Raw genomic sequence first — 18,005 nt, forward strand, 5'->3', positions numbered from 1 at the left:
CTGGGAAGCCTCAGCATGCTGAGGGAGAAGTGCAAGAACAGGAGAGAACACAGATACTGGCCATCAGTGACTGGAGGGACAGTGAATCTCATAGCTCACAGGCTTCTTCCCTCAGAATCTTCTGGTACTCAGCTTAGACAATGAATCTGCTCCTGCTCTGGCCCTATCTCTGGGGAACAACCTGTAAGTGGAAATGACACCCACAATCTGTAGGAATATCAAGGATCACCTAAAATCCAGACAAAAGCCAAGGATACCCAGGTTGCTAAACAGCAGTGCCAGGAAAACCTCCTCAGATGGCCCCACTATCACCTGCAGGCACAACTTCACCATGGCTGGCATAATCGCCCAGGGAAAGACATCCAAGTGCTTCTGATGCCTGTCAGGGTCACAAGCTTACTCCACAACCTGCAGGAACACTTGGCCGCTGCTCAAACTACAGGAAATCTCAGAGACACTGAACTGGGTGGCAGCCTACCCCCGGACATCATTTGCCTCAGACACAATGCAGGACCATTAGGAAACACCAACCAACCCCACCTTTGCTATCCACCTTCCCTGACCATCAGCAGAGTAACAATACCAGAGCATTTCTGAGGAACCTGAAAAGACTTGAGGTTTTCTCCTGGGATATATTTATTTTTCAGGCTATTTTGATTATCCTGTGTAGGAACCTTCAAGAATAAGATTCCTGAAAAATAATTTCTGAGACAGAGAGCTGAAGGTTGTAGAGTACATCATTTTCTATAAACCATTACAAAAAGAACTTTCTAGAAGTCGTCACATATACTTGGCCTACTTAAAAATATAAAAATTTGTAACTTTAAAAGTTAAAAAAAATCCCAACTGGGCTTCCCAGGTGGCGCAGTGGTTGAGAGTCCGCCTGCCGATGCAGGGGACACGGGCTCGTGCCCCGGTCTGGGAAGATCCCACATGCCGCGGCGCGGCTGGGCCCGTGAGCCATGGTCGCTGAGCCTGCGCATCCGGAGCCTGTGCTCCACAACGGGAGAGGCCACAACAGTGAGAGGCCCGCGTATCACAAAAAGAAAAAAAAGAAAAAAATCCCAACTGGAACTTTAAAATAGAGCCCAGACCCATCCCCAGAGATTCTGACTTAATGCTTTTGTTAAGAAAAAAAAGTAGGACTTCCCTAGTGGCACAGTGGTTGAGAGTCCACCTGCCAATGCAGGGGACGCAGGTTCGTGCCCCGGTGCAGGAAGATCCTACATGCCGCGGAGCGGCTGGGCCCGTGAGCCATGGCCGCTGAGCCTGCGCATCGTAGCCTGTGCTCCGCAACGGGAGAGGCCACAACAGTGAGAGGCCCGCGTACCGCAAAAAAAAAAAAAAAAAAAAAAAAGTAATTCAGATGCTCAGTCATGACTGAGAACCAGTGTACCATCAAGAGCTTCCCATGTGTCATCCAAAATCCCAAAGAATTTATTTAAAAGAATAAGATGCAAGTACTATTTCAAGGCTTACAACAGTATCTTTTTGGTTAGCATTTGTTTAAAATACGCAAATGAATCAAGAGAAAGTCTAACTTTAAACTGGATTGGTGGTTGTTCAACTTTTAATTCACTCGGAAATAACTGAGACTAAAGCTAGGTTTATTTTAATAATCATAAGAAAATAAAATTTAACTTTCAAATTACTCAAGTGTAAGTTTCTTAACTAAAACAATCTAACACGAACACTCATCACAATCGAGAGGCTTCTTCAGAGCTGTATGTGTAGAAAATATATGTGCAGAATAAGAAAATATGTTATTTCAAAATAAATGATCAGGTGTTTTGACATTACACTAAGTGTGGCATTTTTAAACATAAAAGAAATGTTAAATTATAAGTGCAATAGAAAAATAAACCACTTTAAACTTTATATCCTCTACAATTTAAAAAGATAACATCTCTAATAGTAAATAAAATGCTCCAAAACCTTGTAAATATGGTATCAATGGCAAGCCCAAATAAATCAATCTCACTTGTTCCTACCACAAGTACTGGCCAGCTTAAGTATTTATATTCAATACTAATTTGAGAAGGCCTCCATGTCAAAACTCAGCTGAAAATTAAGAACTTGATCTCCCTAACAGCATTTTTCAGATACAGTTTTGAGACAGAAAAGCAATCAACAAGCAGATAAATCAAGAATCTACAAAAAAAATAAAGCGTTCATAATAGCTTTCAAGCTGACATACTTTTAGCCTTTATTAAAAGACTTTTTTAAAAAAATCTTTCTATAACTATTAAATATGAGAAAACCTTATGTAATATCCCCGCTGATGAGCATCAACACAATCTGAACCTGGGCATGCTACAACTCTGTTGATCTATGTCTCACTTCACCATATGCTTCACACTATTTTATTTTAGACAATAAACACCTACTGACTCCTGAAGCCTCAGCACTTAGAGTAACTTTCAAGAAATTAGCTATTTCAATCCAAAGTGAACTTATCCAACAGAGGGAATACTAAAAGATTCCTCAAGACAATGACTGCCCCTTCTCATGCAACACAAAAACTTTAGTGGTAAAGTTAATTTCAAATATTTTCAAACATTTCTCTCCTATACATAAGTATTAAAATAATGATTGTAAGTTTCCCCCCACACAGCCTGTGGCAAGTTATCTTCATCATGTGAGTTGCTAATAGTTACAGCAGGAAAATGAGCCAATTATTTATGCTTGTTCTTAGGTTACAAGCTGTCGTTACCAGTGAAACTGGAATTAACCAGAATTTTATGTATGGGATGTTCTGATTACCAGGAGGTTTCTAATATTTTCTTTCCATCTCCTACTTTTGAAAGAAGAGTGAGCATAGTTTCACGTTCCTTTACTATTCCATACTTTTGCAGACATAAATGTATACTTGTAAGGTGACAGTGTATGAGTACAAAGATCCAAGAAGTTGGTGAGTTTTAGGGAGACAAGAGCAGCCAAGTGCAGTATAGGGGTACTTCCCTGGTGGCACAGTGCTTAAGAATCCGCCTGCCAATGCAGGGGACACAGGTTCGAAACCTGGTCCCGGAAGATCCCACATGCCATGGAGCAACTAAGCCCACGCGCCACAACTACTAAGCCTGCGCTCTAGAACCTGCAAGCCACAACTAATGAGCCCACGTGCCACAACTACTGAAGTCCTCACACGTAGAGCCCGTGCTCTGCAACAAAGAGAAGCCACCGCAATGAGAAGCCCGCACACTACAACAAAGAGCAGCCCACGCTCGCCGCAATGAGAGAAAGCCCAGCGCAGCAACGAAGACCCAAGGAAGGAAAGAAGGGAAGGAGGAAGTAAATAAATAAATAAATAATTTTTTTTTAATGGAGTATAGGTTTGCTAATCATAGACGTGAATTCAAATACCCCTTTGATCATGTGTTCTGTGTGACCCCAGGCACTAGGGTCTATTATAAGTTATGTAATACTTATAACTGTGCTGTATAATATTGTAATTTATCATATAATCATACTATAATAAATACTTCCCTCATTATGCTACTGTGAGAACTAAAAGGAGTATGTAAAATGCCTAGGATAGTAGGTGCTCAATGACACCTTCCTTTACAAACAATGGTGCTGCCACAAGCAATACCTTTACAATGAAAAACAGCTTTCTAAAAACTGCTTACAAAGACTTCTAAAGGGACATAATGTGTGTACATAATCAAAGTACAATGTATTTATGACAGATTATCTTGTAATACACCACAGTATCTTCCTCATTTTTAAAATATAGCATTTTAAATCCCAATTGTGAAAGTTGGTATTAAGTAACAAGCTCTCAAAACAAATCCATTTCTAACTATTTGTATATATCTTTCTTTTGTTTACACGATAAATGCTTGGATAGGAAGGAAGAGTCTTCCTTCTTTAAATTCTATTTTAAGTTTACTTAGCACACAAGCAGGTCAAATTAGGAAAAAATATTAAAGATTTTAAGTGGGACTATCTTTCATTTAAATGCTTAGATAGTATCAGGAGAACAAAAAAAAAGAATTACTAATCATAACAAAGTTGTTTTTAAAAATCCTCAAGTGGAGGCTTCCCTGGTGGTGCAGTGGTTGAGAATCCGCCTGCCAATGCAGGGCACACGGGTTCGTGCCCCGGTCCAGGAAGATCCCACACGCCGCAGAGCGGCTGGGCCCGTGAGCCATGGCCGCTGAGCCTGCACGTCCGGAGCCTGTGCTCCGCAATGGGAGAGGCCACAACAGTGAGAGGCCCGCACGCCGCAAAAAAAAAAAAAAAAAAAAAAAAAAATGCTGATATGACAGTATTCCATTACCTTTGTCATTTCTATTAATCTCTTTGTCTATTTCTTTAATTTCACATGAAGTTAGGCAAATGATTAGCCATTATGTATTGATGAATAGAAAACAAACCCCCAAAATACAATGAAAAATGTCTAAATATTTACTAGTTGAACATAAATTAGATTTGTAAAATTGAGTTGAATACCTAAGCCTAACAATTTGCTAAATTTCCCTACTAAATACATAATGGTCTCTACAAATATTTTCTTAATTTCCAAATAAATATTTTTTAAATTTTGCATACTGTTTATTTGCATTTGTAAGTAATTTGATATCAAATATTGTACAGCATTTTCACAATACACACTACAGGCATACCTCATTTTATTGCACTTCACCTTACAGGCCTTCACAAATACTGTTTTCACAAACTGAAGGTTTGTGGCAACCCTGCATTGAGCAAGTCTACTGGTGCCATTTTTCCAACAGCATTGGCTCACTTTGTGTTTCTGTGTCACATTTTGGTAATTCTTGCAACATTTTAAGTTTTTTCATTATTACTGTATTTGTTATGGTGATCTGTAATCAGTGATCTTTGATGTGACTACTAAAGCTCACTAAAGGCTCAGATGTTGGTTAGCATTTTTTAGCAATAAAGTATTTTTTAATTAAGGTATGTACACTGGTTTTTAGACATAATGCTACTGCACACTTAACAGACTACAGTATAGTGTATATATAACTTATATATGCATTGGGAAACCAAAAAACTCACATGACTTGCTTTATTGTGATATCTCCTTTACTGCGGTGGTCTGGAGCAGAACCCATGGTATCTCTGAGGTATGCCTGTAAATAGCTTTCCAAGAATTTTCTAAGCGGAAAATCAGTAATAGGCACACACACACACACACACACACACACACAAAGATCTTTCCTTAAGGCAGCACATATGTTTAAGATAGTACATGTGAGATATTACATCATACTGCTGGGTATTTAGATTTCAATTTGTATCTCCCTTCCATTATGTTCATTTCTATCATTTCACCTCTTATCACAGAGATTCTCAAGCCTGTATGTTATATGGATCATATTCTCTCAAAAAACTACTATTGATAGTTCACTCACTTCTTATTATAGAGAGTATGTATGTGTGTTGAGGGGTGTGGGTGTGCTACAAGGAGGTGGGACCTTACACAATTAAAAGGAAGACTGCCATGCTTTTTTTTTTTTTTTTTTTTTTGCGGTACGCGGGCCTCTCACTGCTGTGGCCTCTCCCCTTGCGGAGCACAGGCTCCGGACGCGCAGGCTCAGCGGCCATGGCTCACGGGCCCAGCTGCTCCACGGCATCTGGGATCTTCCCGGACCGGGGCACGAAACCGTGTCCCCTGCATCGGCAGGCGGACTCTCAACCACTGCGCCACCAGGGAAGCCCTGCCATGCTTTTAAGATGATCATGTGTATGATTTTTAGAAGTGGGATAGTGTATGTAAAGAACTTTGCACAATGGCTGACACTTGGTAAACATACAATATATGATGCCTATTTTCATCATGGTACTCATTTATGTTATAAACTTGTGGATACAAAAACATTTCAAAAATCAAGACCAAAGGAAGACAGACCACTGATGATACGGAGGACCTTCAGACCACTATTGATCTTCACAGAATCACTGTACGAAAGCAGATTTACTATTGTTTTGAAATGTTGACAATGCCACTGAAACAAAGTAACTGAAAGTCTTCAGGTAAGAGATACAGATAGCAATTAAACTCCTTGTTTTTCAGATGGGTAAATTGAGACCAGGCATGGCAAGTTTAAATAATTTGCCCAAGATCACTCTGCTAGTAATGACAGAGGTGAGATTCAGACCCAAGTCACCTGGCCTCAAACTCATGTTGCTATACTACCTCCAATCAAATTACAAAAATCTAATCAACCTGTAAAAAATTCAACGTTAAGTCCAAGTTAAGGTTTTCAAACAGTGAAACTTTTTTTTTTTCTTTAAGTCAGACTCTTCTCCTTAACATTTTCTCCTTTTTTCCAGATACAGCCTCTTGGCTTAAATTTTTTCTATGGCGAATTCAATTGAAGGATGGTAGGGGTAGGTACACAAAATCTGATACCAGAGGTTCAGGGCTTTAAGCAACAGTAGGACAGTATTTGATACTTTATTACAAATGTTACAATTCTTAATTAGCTTCAATCAGTGTCTCAATTTAGGTATGCCAAAGGGTATGAATGTCTCTGTTATACACCACCTGAACAACCCTTAAAGGAAAAGTGGATACTGTTACAAAAAGGTGAGAGTTCAAAAAAACACAGGTCAATTCACGGAAACATGCAAGATGCCATACACTCAAAGTATCAACGTAATGATATCCTAAGAACAATGCATAGGAACTAAGGAGATAATTTTAACATTTTAATTGATCTTTCTTTGTAAAGCTGGGAGCACTTACATATGTTTATTTAACCACCTTGCAACAGGTAACTGAAAAAATAAACTGCCCAATTACAAAATGTAAAAGGGAGATTCCATTTTCATATGAACAACATCTAAGGGGAAACATATGAACATCTACAGGGAAAAAGTACCACAATAGAGATCCTCTGTCAATCATGCATGGAGTTAAGCAAGAAAAATATTTTATTGATTATGTCATAATCACAGACCATATTTGCTGACCTCTGATTCTCTAACTTGGCCATCTTATAAAGAAGAGTCCACCAAAATAATGACTAATCAACGCTAAAGACAAAGAAAATAACATGCCTGTACAAAATTCATATTTTATCTCCTGCTTGTTCAAGTTAGAATTCAGAAAAGTCACAAAGGTGACCCTGCTTACCAGAAAGCACTCAAACTTTTAAAGGACAACGAAGACTATCTCTCTGCTAACTTCAAACCATTAATTAGAATCAATGACCCAAAAGCCTGAAAAGGTTACGCATCCCATAATTACTAAGGTACAACCACTACATTTCTCGGTTTAAAAGAAAAACGTTTTACTTTATGCTCTTAAACAGACTAAATTATTTTTAAGCAGTCTCGTTTCCACAGGACACCGCTTACTGTAGGATGCAGAACACCTGGGTGAGGCAGACCAGAGGACCCAGGACCTAAACCTCAGTAAGCCCTGTGGGCCTCTAAAAATCTGACCCAAGCAGGCCCCTCCAACCTTCAGGCACCCATCCCTCAACAGGGTACCTGCTTTGAGTTCACAGGACCCCGGATACTATGTACACACCCCACAAGCGCACACGAAGCACCATGAACACACAGTATGTAACACCGGGTATGACATGCCCACACCGGGAACCATGTGGACCCGTATATAACACCAGGCACCATAGACAAACTAGGTACCATGCACACACCATATGTGACACCAGGAACCATGCCCACACCAGGTATGATATCCCCACCATGTATAACACCAAGTGCCAGGTGCACACCGAGCACCAGAAACACAACGGGTATCATGCATGCTCCCACAGTATACAACACCAGGCACACATTCGAGACCACGGACACACCAGGCAGCATGGACACACTAGGAATCATGCCCCACCACATACCAGGTGCACACTGGGCAACACCGACACACAGCATATAACACCAGGCGCCACGGACACACCGGGCACCATGACCACACGGTATGTAACACCGACCACCACGGACACACTGGGTATCACACCCCCACCGTACATAACACCGGGCACCACGGACACACCGTGAGCGCCTCCAGCGCTGGGCCAGAAAAGCGTAAGGGGACAGTCCACGCGGAAGTTGGGGGTCCCAGGCCGGCTGCTGCGCCCCAGCTTAGCTCCCCTCCGGACGCCCGGCGAGATGGGTGGCGGACACTTAGGCGGTCCTGGGGGCCCGGGAGGATCTGCAGAGGAGGCGGAGGCCTCGCTGCCGCCCGTTACCAGCCCCAGGGACCAGGCCTCGCCTGGGCCCTTGGGGACCACCCTGCCCAGCCGCGGCCTTCGCTCCCAACAACTAGCCGTCAAGGCAGACGCCCGCCCCCCACCCGCCCCCAAACTCACAGGGCCGCGTCCCGGCGGACCCCGAGCCGAACCGCTGGCCCCGAGGCCTGGGCGCGCGGGGAGGACCGGCCCGGCGGGCGGCGCTCACGCGACTCCCCGGCTTCGCGGCCCGTGAAGGCCCCGCGCCGTCCTGCTCCTGCGGGGCCTCCTCCTCCTGCAGGGCCGCCCTTCCCTGGCCGGCCGAAGGCGGGGTGCGCAGCCGAACCCCCGCAGACCAACAGGCCCCTGCCCGACGCAAACAAAGCTCCGCCGTTCACTCGGCGCTGTTTGCAGGGGGCGAGCAGCGGTCACGCCCGCGGCCCGAGAAGCTGCAGCCGGGCCCGAGCTCCACAAACACCCCGCCTCGGACACCCCGCCCGCGCCCCCGCCCCCGCCCCGCCACCGAGGCCGAGTCTCCCACCATTATGCTCCGGACGGTCCTCGCCGCCGCCGCCGCGCCCGGCCCTCCCCCTCCGCGCCCGGCCCGCCGCCCGCGCCGCCTCCTTCCCGCCGCCGCCGCCGCCTCCTCCGGGCCAGGGCCGGCGAAGAGCGGGGGGGCTGCGGTCTCCCGGCCTCCCAGCCACCGCGGGCCCGGCATCCCTGCCGCCCGCGCCGGCTCCCCGGCCTCCCCGCCTCCGGTTACGCGGACCCGGCCTCCCTGCCGCCCGCCCCGGCTCCCCGACCTCCCCACCTCCGGCTCCACGGGCCCGGCCTCCTCCCTGGCTCCCCGGCTCCGCGGACCCGGCCTGCCCGCTCCGGCTCCGCGCCTCAGGGGCGCCATGTTTACAAGCCTCCACCACAGAAACTCGCAAGCACCCGGCGAGGGAAGCGCTGAGGCCCCGCCGCCGCACTTACGGTGTCTCCTCGCCGAGCGGCGGGCCGTGGCCGGGCGCGGAGTTGAGGCGCCGCCGCCGCCGGGAAAGTTTGCGTCCTGCGAGGCCGCAGCGCCGCTCACATGGCGGGCTGAGCGGGGCGGCCGCTCGCCGGCCCGGCCTCCTCACCGCCGCCCGCCCGCCGCCCCCGGGCTTTATTGTGTGGCCCGCCGGCCGGCCGCGCTGCGGGCTCGGGCTCGGGCTCGGCGCGGGCTCCCTCCCGGCCCGGCCCGCCGTGCACGCCCACACCCACCTTCCCGCCGTCCTGTGCTCCGCGCCTCTCCCCAAATTTGAGCATATTCTTACATATCCACACATGCACTTCATATCAACACACACGTGAAAGCTACGTACATGCGGGCACGCGGGAGCCGGGAGCGGAGCGCACAAAGATCCGGCACCCGCAGCATCGTCAGCTCGGACCCGCGGCTGCGGGCACTGCCCGGCCGACGCCTGCTTTCGTGTGCCTCGTACCTGCCTAGAGTCACCGTCGGAACGGCAAAGTCTTGGAGGAGCATTAATTTTTTAATTGGCAAGATCGGTAAAATGGTGTTAATACCTTTTAAAATCTGTCAGCGAAACAAATTGCGGAAATATGCTGAATTCCTCATTCCATACGTGCACAAACAGGACTTCAGAAAGAACGGGACCACCCATTACCTTTTTGGCAAAAACACTACCAATTTGTGTAAGGAGAAGGTTATCTTTCTTAGTTTGTAATTCTAGATCTAAGGAGAAGATCCTCATATGTGGATTAAGAAAGTCTCAGAGATAAGCATACTTAATAGATTCACATATTTTCTCTAATGACCTTTGTCCATAGGAGTTTAGAAGGAAGACCTATCAGCCAAAACTTCCTACTCTGATTCTCTTTGGACATATATACCTGAAAATCACCGGAAGACACTTGTCCAAGAAATTTGGGGATTCTAATCCAATTCAACAATCTTTCACAGCTGGTCTCTAAGTTAGAATTTAGAAATGGGTGGTACTTGAATAGGAGTTCTATGATGTACACCTGTGGAAGAAACATAGCATTTCATAGCCCTGGTTCTAATACATCCCAGAGAGATTTTGGTTATCTCAAGAGACATCACAAAATAATTTAAACTCATTTTAATTGTATGGATAAATATATTCCATTAAAATCGAGCAGAGGGATTAAAAGATGTCAGAAAAAAATCAAGACATGCCTGGTTTGAATGCGGGACCAGGAATTCTAACAATGAATAGCTTTAAGTAAATCATCTTTTTTTTTAAGTCATCTGTAAAATAGAGGACTGCATAATTCTATATACTTCACAGAGGCCACTCAAGGAAAACATCATATATGTATAAAAGGAAACTTACATTTTAGGAAAGAAGTCACTAACCCTAACTGCACATTTTTCTACAAAGTTTTTAGCCATCATTTTTATTTTTGTACACAGATATTCTCTCTCATTCTACGTTGGTTTTGCCTAGAATTTAACCCTTGGCCCTATACTCCCTTCAGAACAGTTTTATTTACCTTATTTCCCCCCCAGCTGAATAACTAATAGGCAGGGGAGATGGTCTGGGGGCCAGTGGTTTGGGGTTGGGAGTTGGAGGGACGCCCAGAAGACCCAAATAGTTATTTCCATACAACTTAGGTTATACCATGAATTTATCTGCCAAACTGCAAAGAGAAGGCAAGGAACTGAGGTGTCAAGGAAAAGAGGGAAAAGGAAGAGTAGTGGGCTGTGAGGAATGGTTTACATCAACTTGGCCATGTTTCAGAGATTTACCACCACCCAAAGAAAGACCCCACGCAGCACCCCTAATTCTTCCCCAACCCCAACTGACACTAGACAAGTAATGTCTGACTTGATCAGCATATCACTTTTTCCAGATTCTGCTTTAAGAAATATTATGTAAATACAGAAGGCATGGATTATTCAACAGGTTGGTGTGGAATTTTTGTCTCTTTAAAAAATAAATCAAATCATATCCTTACCTTACACTCCACACTTTAAAATACTCCAAATGACTTAAATAATACATATATATAAACTGAAAATCATTATTCTAAAGGTAGAAGAAAATATAGGTGAATGTTTGTAATATTAGTGTGGAGAAAAATATCCTAAGCTCTAAAGCAATAATTTTTATCAGAAAAGAGTGATAAATTTGACTATATAAAAATTTATGTATCCTATATGTCAAAAACAAATATAGACCTATTTTAAAATACGCCCATTAGGGTTACAACTTTTATACTTTATAAGGAGTTTCTTCTAATACCCTTTTCCCCACTTTCTTCACATAAAGAGGACCAATTCAGTTTTTTTTAGGACCAGTTTAGAGAGGGTGACTTCACAGTTATATAGAGTTGGGGTATCCTGCTAAACTCCCACCTCAGAGTGTTCCTGGTTTGCTAGTATGTAGCAATAACAAGTTCATGCACGTGCTCCTGAAAGTCTTGCTTTTATTTGTTTAAAGTTTGGTTTTATGTTTCTATTTTGCATTAAAGGTTGAATTACATAAACTTTGAATACTGTATGTATGCTTTGTTTGAGAATATAGTCTTAAGTGTGATGTACAGAATAACTATAAAAACCTTCAGGAATGCAGGTGAACAGCACATTATACAGAAATTAGTGAATAGAAATTTATGTTGTGTTATCACATGTACTGTAAACTAGTGAAGTAAAATAGGTCTATTTCAATGAGACTTGGTGTTTTTCATTTATGGGTGTATTTCATATATATATGGTGTATTTCATATATATATTCATATATATGAATATATATATGAATATATATATACGAATATATATATTCATATATATGAATATATATATTCATATATATATAAATATGTAAAATCACCTTTTCTAATTTAAAATAATAGTAGCTCCATTTTCAACTTACAATAATGTTTTTTTGATAACAAATTACTCTTATAAGGTGAGGAAGGCTGTACAAGTAAAATTAAAAGGCAAACAAACTGGGAGAATATATATATATATGCAAGAAATAAGAACTAGGGTAATAATCTTTAAATATAAAAAGCTATGTCACATCAGTAAGATAAATACCACACACACCACCAAAAAAAAGAAACAAGGCCATGGATAATTTAGGAAAAAAGAAATATAAATTATTAATAAATATTAACAAATGTTCAGATTCCCTAGTAATATAATGACAAAATAACACAACACTGCTTTTCTTCAATGGCAGAATTCTTCTTCAATGATAATGCTATTGAGGGTTAGCGAGATGGACACTCTTTCATACACTATTGATAGGAAATTGAATTGGTATGAATACTGGTTGAAATACCAGAGCCTTAAAAATAGTTATATCTTTAAGCCCAGGCATCCGCATTTAGAAATCTATCCTAAATATATCTTCTGAAAGACAAGCAAGAATGTATGCACAAATTGTTCTTCCCAGCTTAAAAAACGTCAATGATTTTCTGCAGCATCTTGAATAAATCAAACCCTGTTCTTTGGCTCACAAGGCCCAGCTTTGCCTGGCCCCTACCTACTTCCTAATTTTAACCTCATTCTACGTTTCATTCCTGCCTCACTAACCTTTGTCCCATATCAGAACAGTACAAAGTTTGTCCCCTCCTTCTGGAACATCCTTCCCCTGTCTCCTTGGGGATAATCCTACTCATTCTTCAGGTGTCTATTCAATTGTCACTTTTTCCAAAAACTGAGCCCCCAGTCTAAGTTGGCGCTCTCTATTTTTCTCCATAAGACAAGATTATTGAAATGATATATTTACCTTAGAGTTTATGGACTAACGAGCTGATTTGCTCTCCATAGCATACCCAGACAACGAATGATTATGGTAAATGCAAAAGTGGCACGGAAAAATCGGTGGTCTCGTTGCACTTGAGAGGGTACTATCAAGGTACTAGCGTTTTGCTTTTAAATAACATAATACCAGTGGCTCTGTCACTCAAGTATTGTAGTCCTTCTTAATGCATGTTAATCAACATTACATGTTAATTAAATCATGTTATACTTAGGTTAATAGCTCAGGGCTGTGGGATAAAGGATATTGTAAATGCAGGTCTCCCAAGCCCTGAGAGGAGCCAAGTAATGTTCTCTCTGGCCATGCAAGCATGAGTGAGAGAGTGTGTGTGTGTGTGTGTGTGTGTGTGTGTGTGTGTGTGTGTGTGTGTGTGTGTGTGTGTGTGTGTGTGTGTGTGTGAGAGAGAGAGAGAGAGAGAGAGAGAGAGAGAGAGAGAGAAACAGGCAGGTATATATGCCTGGGGTGATATTTTTGAAGCATATTAACACGCTTTTCTCCTTTGCATTTTCATGCACGAGATCCCTAGTTAGCCTGAGGCATCTGCGTACCTTGGAGGACATTAGGATTGGCACAGCAAGAATTTATATAGACAGAAAGTCAATATCAAGTGGCTAACACTCCAAATAAGAAACATTAATCTACAGCAAGATGAACGGATTGCAAGCATGGCTTTGTTCAGAGATAACACAGTTTTCCAAATCACTTTTTCTCCTTTTTTAACATTTTTAGAAACAGATCTGGCATAGGAGACCTGAACTTCGCCACCCAGGGTCAGGCCTGGAATGAAACTGGGGGGGAAGAGGAGGCAGGAAGTTGGTAGTGAGGTTTGTAACCACTTAGGGTTAGACACTTTTTCCAAATATTTGTAACTCAAAAATATTTGGCACTCAAAACTATTTGATGAATTAATGAATGAGATTCATTACAATGTTTTTTGTGATACCAATAAAATAAAGTTGAAATAAGATAAAAATCCAGCATTAGAAACTGTTAACTGGAAAGGAATATTAAATCACAGATGCATATGATTTCAATTTTGTGAGATATTAAAAGGAAATACTGTGGAAGGAAATGTTAACAGTGAACATTTCTCTGGGTTACAGATATCTTCATTTTAAAAATCTTTTTTCCATAATTAGGAAAAAATTACTAATAATACTAGCCTAAGAGACTGGTTATTCCCACAACACTATGTATCCCTTACTTGAAATAATATATGTTTTCAGAAAACTAATAAAATTAAGTTGTTTAGAATCTTATTTTCCATTGATTTCTTTAGTCAGTGTAGATGGAGATTTTGTGCCTGCACTCTATCCATAGCTCACATGCAAAAATTTATATAAAAAGCCAAAAAAGTATAACTGTTGGGCAATTGAAGCTAATAAAAATGAATGTGAATATATGTAGGTAGTGGTCACAGCAACCTCTCCAGGCATCGGTTTTCTCCTTTGTAAATGAGGGAGGTTTACTCACTGCCTTTTCAGGTTCCCATTGGCACCAAAGTTCTACGATCTCCAAAGTGCTACCCTCACACCTGTTCCCAGAGTTCCTTTCGTCTCTACTGTTCTATGGACCCTTGTGAAAGTTTGTTTATCAGATGTTCTTTCTCCTCATGCGCCCTTATTCTCTTTACCCCTGGTTTCCTTACTTTCATTTTCCCCCTTCTGATTGTTTTTGGCAGAGTGTTAAATGATTCCTGGCCTCTGAACAGACACCACCACACCTGTTAACTCCAGGTAGAGGCCTCTCTCCTACTTCTTTATCTAACCATAGAAAATACCAGGAAATGCACATCTGCATTTTTATAATCATCCTCCAACCTTTTGTCAGAGATAATTTTCAACATTGTCACTTTTTTAAGGAGGACAAAATTTAGTCACATTCTACACCATCATCTTATTAAGAATTTCTTATAGTGAGTTTACATTAAAATAAGAGACACCTGCATTACCCATTATTACTAAGGTCTACACTCTCAGTGACGGCAGATGAACAAATCTGATCACATGGAACTGTGAACAGAAGGCCCTTTTCAATGCTACATTTTACATAAATTCTTTTCTCTCATTGCCACCCAACAAATGAGAACCTTTGGGAACTATTCTGAGTTTCTTTAAAATCCAGTACTGTGGTGTATAGTATTTAATATATTCTTTTTTATTCCCTTCCTTCAGCTTCATGATAGTTGTTATTGGGTATTTATGTCCCTTCCCACACAGATTCATATTTAATAAAATGTCAGATCTATTCAACACAGTACTGGAAGTCCTCGACACAGCAGTTAGACAAGTAAGAGAAATAAAAGGTATCCAAATTTGAAGGGAAGAGGTAAAATTGTCATTGTATGCAGATGACATGATACTATATATACAAAACCCTAAAGACTCCACACAAAAACTACTAGAACTGATAAACAAATTCAGCAAGGTAGCAGGATACAATGTTAACATACAGAAATCTGTTAAATTTCTTTACACTAACAATGAAATATCAGAAAGGGAATTTTTTTTAAAAAATCCCTTTTAAAAGAACATCAAAAAAAGAAAAAAACAACTTAGGAATAAACCTGACCAAGGAGGTGAAAGACTTATATGCTGAAAACTATAAAATATTGGTAAAGGAAATTGAAGGTGATTCAAAGAAATGGAAAGATATATCCCATGCTCTTAGACTGGAAGAATTAACACTGTTAAAATGGCTATACTACCCAAAGCAATCTACAGATTTAATGCTATCCCTATCAAATTACCACTGACAGTTTTCACAGAACTAGAACAAATAATCCTAAAGTCTATATGGAACCACAAAAAACCCAGAACTGCCAAAGCAATCCTGAGGAAAAAGAGCAAAGCTGGAGGCATAACCCTCCCAGTCATCAGACACTACTACAAAGCTACAGTAATCAAAACAGCATGGTATTGGCACAAAAACAGACACATGGATGAATGGAACAGAATGTAGAGCCCAGAAATAAATCCACACACCTATGGTCAATTAATCTTCAACAAAGGAGGCAAGAATATACAATGGAGAAAAGACAGTCTCTTCAGCAAGTGGTGTTGGGAAAGTTGGACAGCCACATGTAAATCAATGAAGTTAGAACACTCCCTCACACCATACCCAAAAATAAACTCAAAATGGCTTAAAGACTTAAATATAAGACATGACACCATAGGGCTTCCCTGGTGGCGCAATGGATAAGAATCTGCCTGCCAACGCAGGGGACACAGGTTCGATCCGTGGTCTGGGAAGATCCCATATGCCACGGAGAAACTAAGCCCGTGCACCACAACTACTGAGCCTGTGTTCTACAGCCCGCGAGCCACAACTATTGACGCCTACGTGCCTAGAGCCCGTGCTCAGCAACAAAAGAAGCCACCGCAATGAGAAGCCCACATACCGCAACAAAGAGTAGCCCCCTCTTGCCGCAACTAGAGAAAGCCTGCGTGCAGTAACGAAGACCCAACACAGCCAAAAGAATAAATAATTTTTAAAAATACTAAAAAAAAAAGACATGACACCATAAAGTTCCTAGAAGAGCATATAGGCAAAACATTCTCTGACATAAATCATATCGATGTTATCTTAGGTCAGTCTCCCAAGGCAAAAGAAATAATAGCAAAAATAAACAAATGGGACCTAATCAAACTTAAAACCTTTTGCACAGCAAATGAAACCATAAACAAAACAAAAAGACAACCTATGGACTGGGAGGAAGTATTCTCAAAAGATGAGACCGACAAGGGTTTAATTTCCAAAATACACAAACAGTTCATACAATTCAATAACAAAAAACCCAAACAACTCAAGCAAAAAATGGGCAGAAGACCTAAATAGACATTTCTCCAAAGAACACATACAGATGGCCAATAAGCATGTGAAAAGATGCTCAACTTTGCTAATTATCAGAGAAATGCAAATCAAAACTACAATGAGGTATCACATCACACTGGTCAGAATGGCCATCACTAAAAGGTCTACAAATAATAAATGCTGGAGAGGGTGTGTAGAAAAAGGAACCCTCCCACACTGTTGGTGGGAATGTAAATTGGTTCCCCCATTCCATTGTATGGAGAACAGTATGGAGGTTCCTCAAAAAACTAAAAATAGAGTTATCATATGATCCAGCAATCCCACTCCTAGGGCATCTATCCATAGGAAACCCTAATTCAAAAACATACATGCACCCTAATGTTCATAGCAGCACTATTTACAATAGCCAAGACATGGAAGCAACCTAAACGTGATATATATATCACATCTCAGCCATAAAAAAGCATGAAATAATACCATTTGCAGCAACATGGATGGACCTAGAGATTATCATATGAAATGATATGTCAGACAAAGACAAATATCATATGATATCACTTTATGGAATCTAAAATATGATTCAAACGAACTTATTTACAAAACAGAAACAGACTCACAGACATAGAAAACAAACTTATGGTTACCAAAGGGGAAAGAGGGGGCTGGGGGGAGGGAAAAATTAAGAGTTTGTGATTGGCAGATGCGAGCTTCTGTGTATAAAATAGATAAACAACGAGGCCCTACTGTATAGTACAGGGAACTGTATTCAATACCTTGTAATGAACTATAACAAAAAATAATATGAAAAATAATATATATGTATTTATGTATAACTGAATCACTTTGTACACCAGAAACTAACACAACATTGTAAATTAATTATACTTCAATTTTTAAATTAATCAATAATAAAAGAAAATGTCAGAGTATTTTTTATCGTAGACTTTGGAATTAATTGTATCTTGTTCTGAAGGATCCTCCATTTTTTGATATTTAGAGGAGCTTTCTTTCAGATGTGGATAATTGACATAAAATTAAAAGTGATGTTATCTTTATGCATGTTTTGGGTTTGTAATACCAATAGAGTTGAGAGAAATTTTTTAAAGCCTTAGGGGACAGGGACACTAGAGATAATTCTAAATAAATAGTTCATGAGAAAATTGTCTTCTGTTAGCAGTGAAATATAAAATGTCCTTCTCTGTTCTTACCTTCTCTCTAGCATTTGAAGGAAACTATCTCACTG

At 41.3% G+C, this 18,005-nt stretch overlaps 1 protein-coding gene across 13 annotated transcripts in view; it reads right to left on the reverse strand.

Moving 5' to 3' along the window:
- ZMYND11 (zinc finger MYND-type containing 11) overlaps window positions 1-9,615 on the reverse strand; it is a 138,389-nt gene extending 128,774 nt beyond the window's left edge. For 8 of the 13 annotated variants that reach the window (XM_060156711.1, XM_060156684.1, XM_060156670.1 and 5 more), the window contains exon 1: window positions 9,144-9,302. The gene's annotated coding sequence lies outside the window, so the exon portion shown is untranslated. Of the gene's footprint in view, window positions 1-8,309; window positions 8,329-8,709; window positions 8,735-8,979; window positions 8,999-9,143; window positions 9,303-9,413; window positions 9,433-9,514 lie in introns of those variants that run through there. The other 5 variants (XM_060156596.1, XM_060156617.1, XM_060156625.1 and 2 more) reach the window with 5 other exon arrangements.
- Between the last annotated feature and the right edge of the window lie 8,390 nt (window positions 9,616-18,005).

Source organism: Lagenorhynchus albirostris, chromosome 1 (assembly GCF_949774975.1).
Source record: "Lagenorhynchus albirostris chromosome 1, mLagAlb1.1, whole genome shotgun sequence".
Lineage (NCBI taxonomy): Eukaryota > Metazoa > Chordata > Mammalia > Artiodactyla > Delphinidae > Lagenorhynchus > Lagenorhynchus albirostris.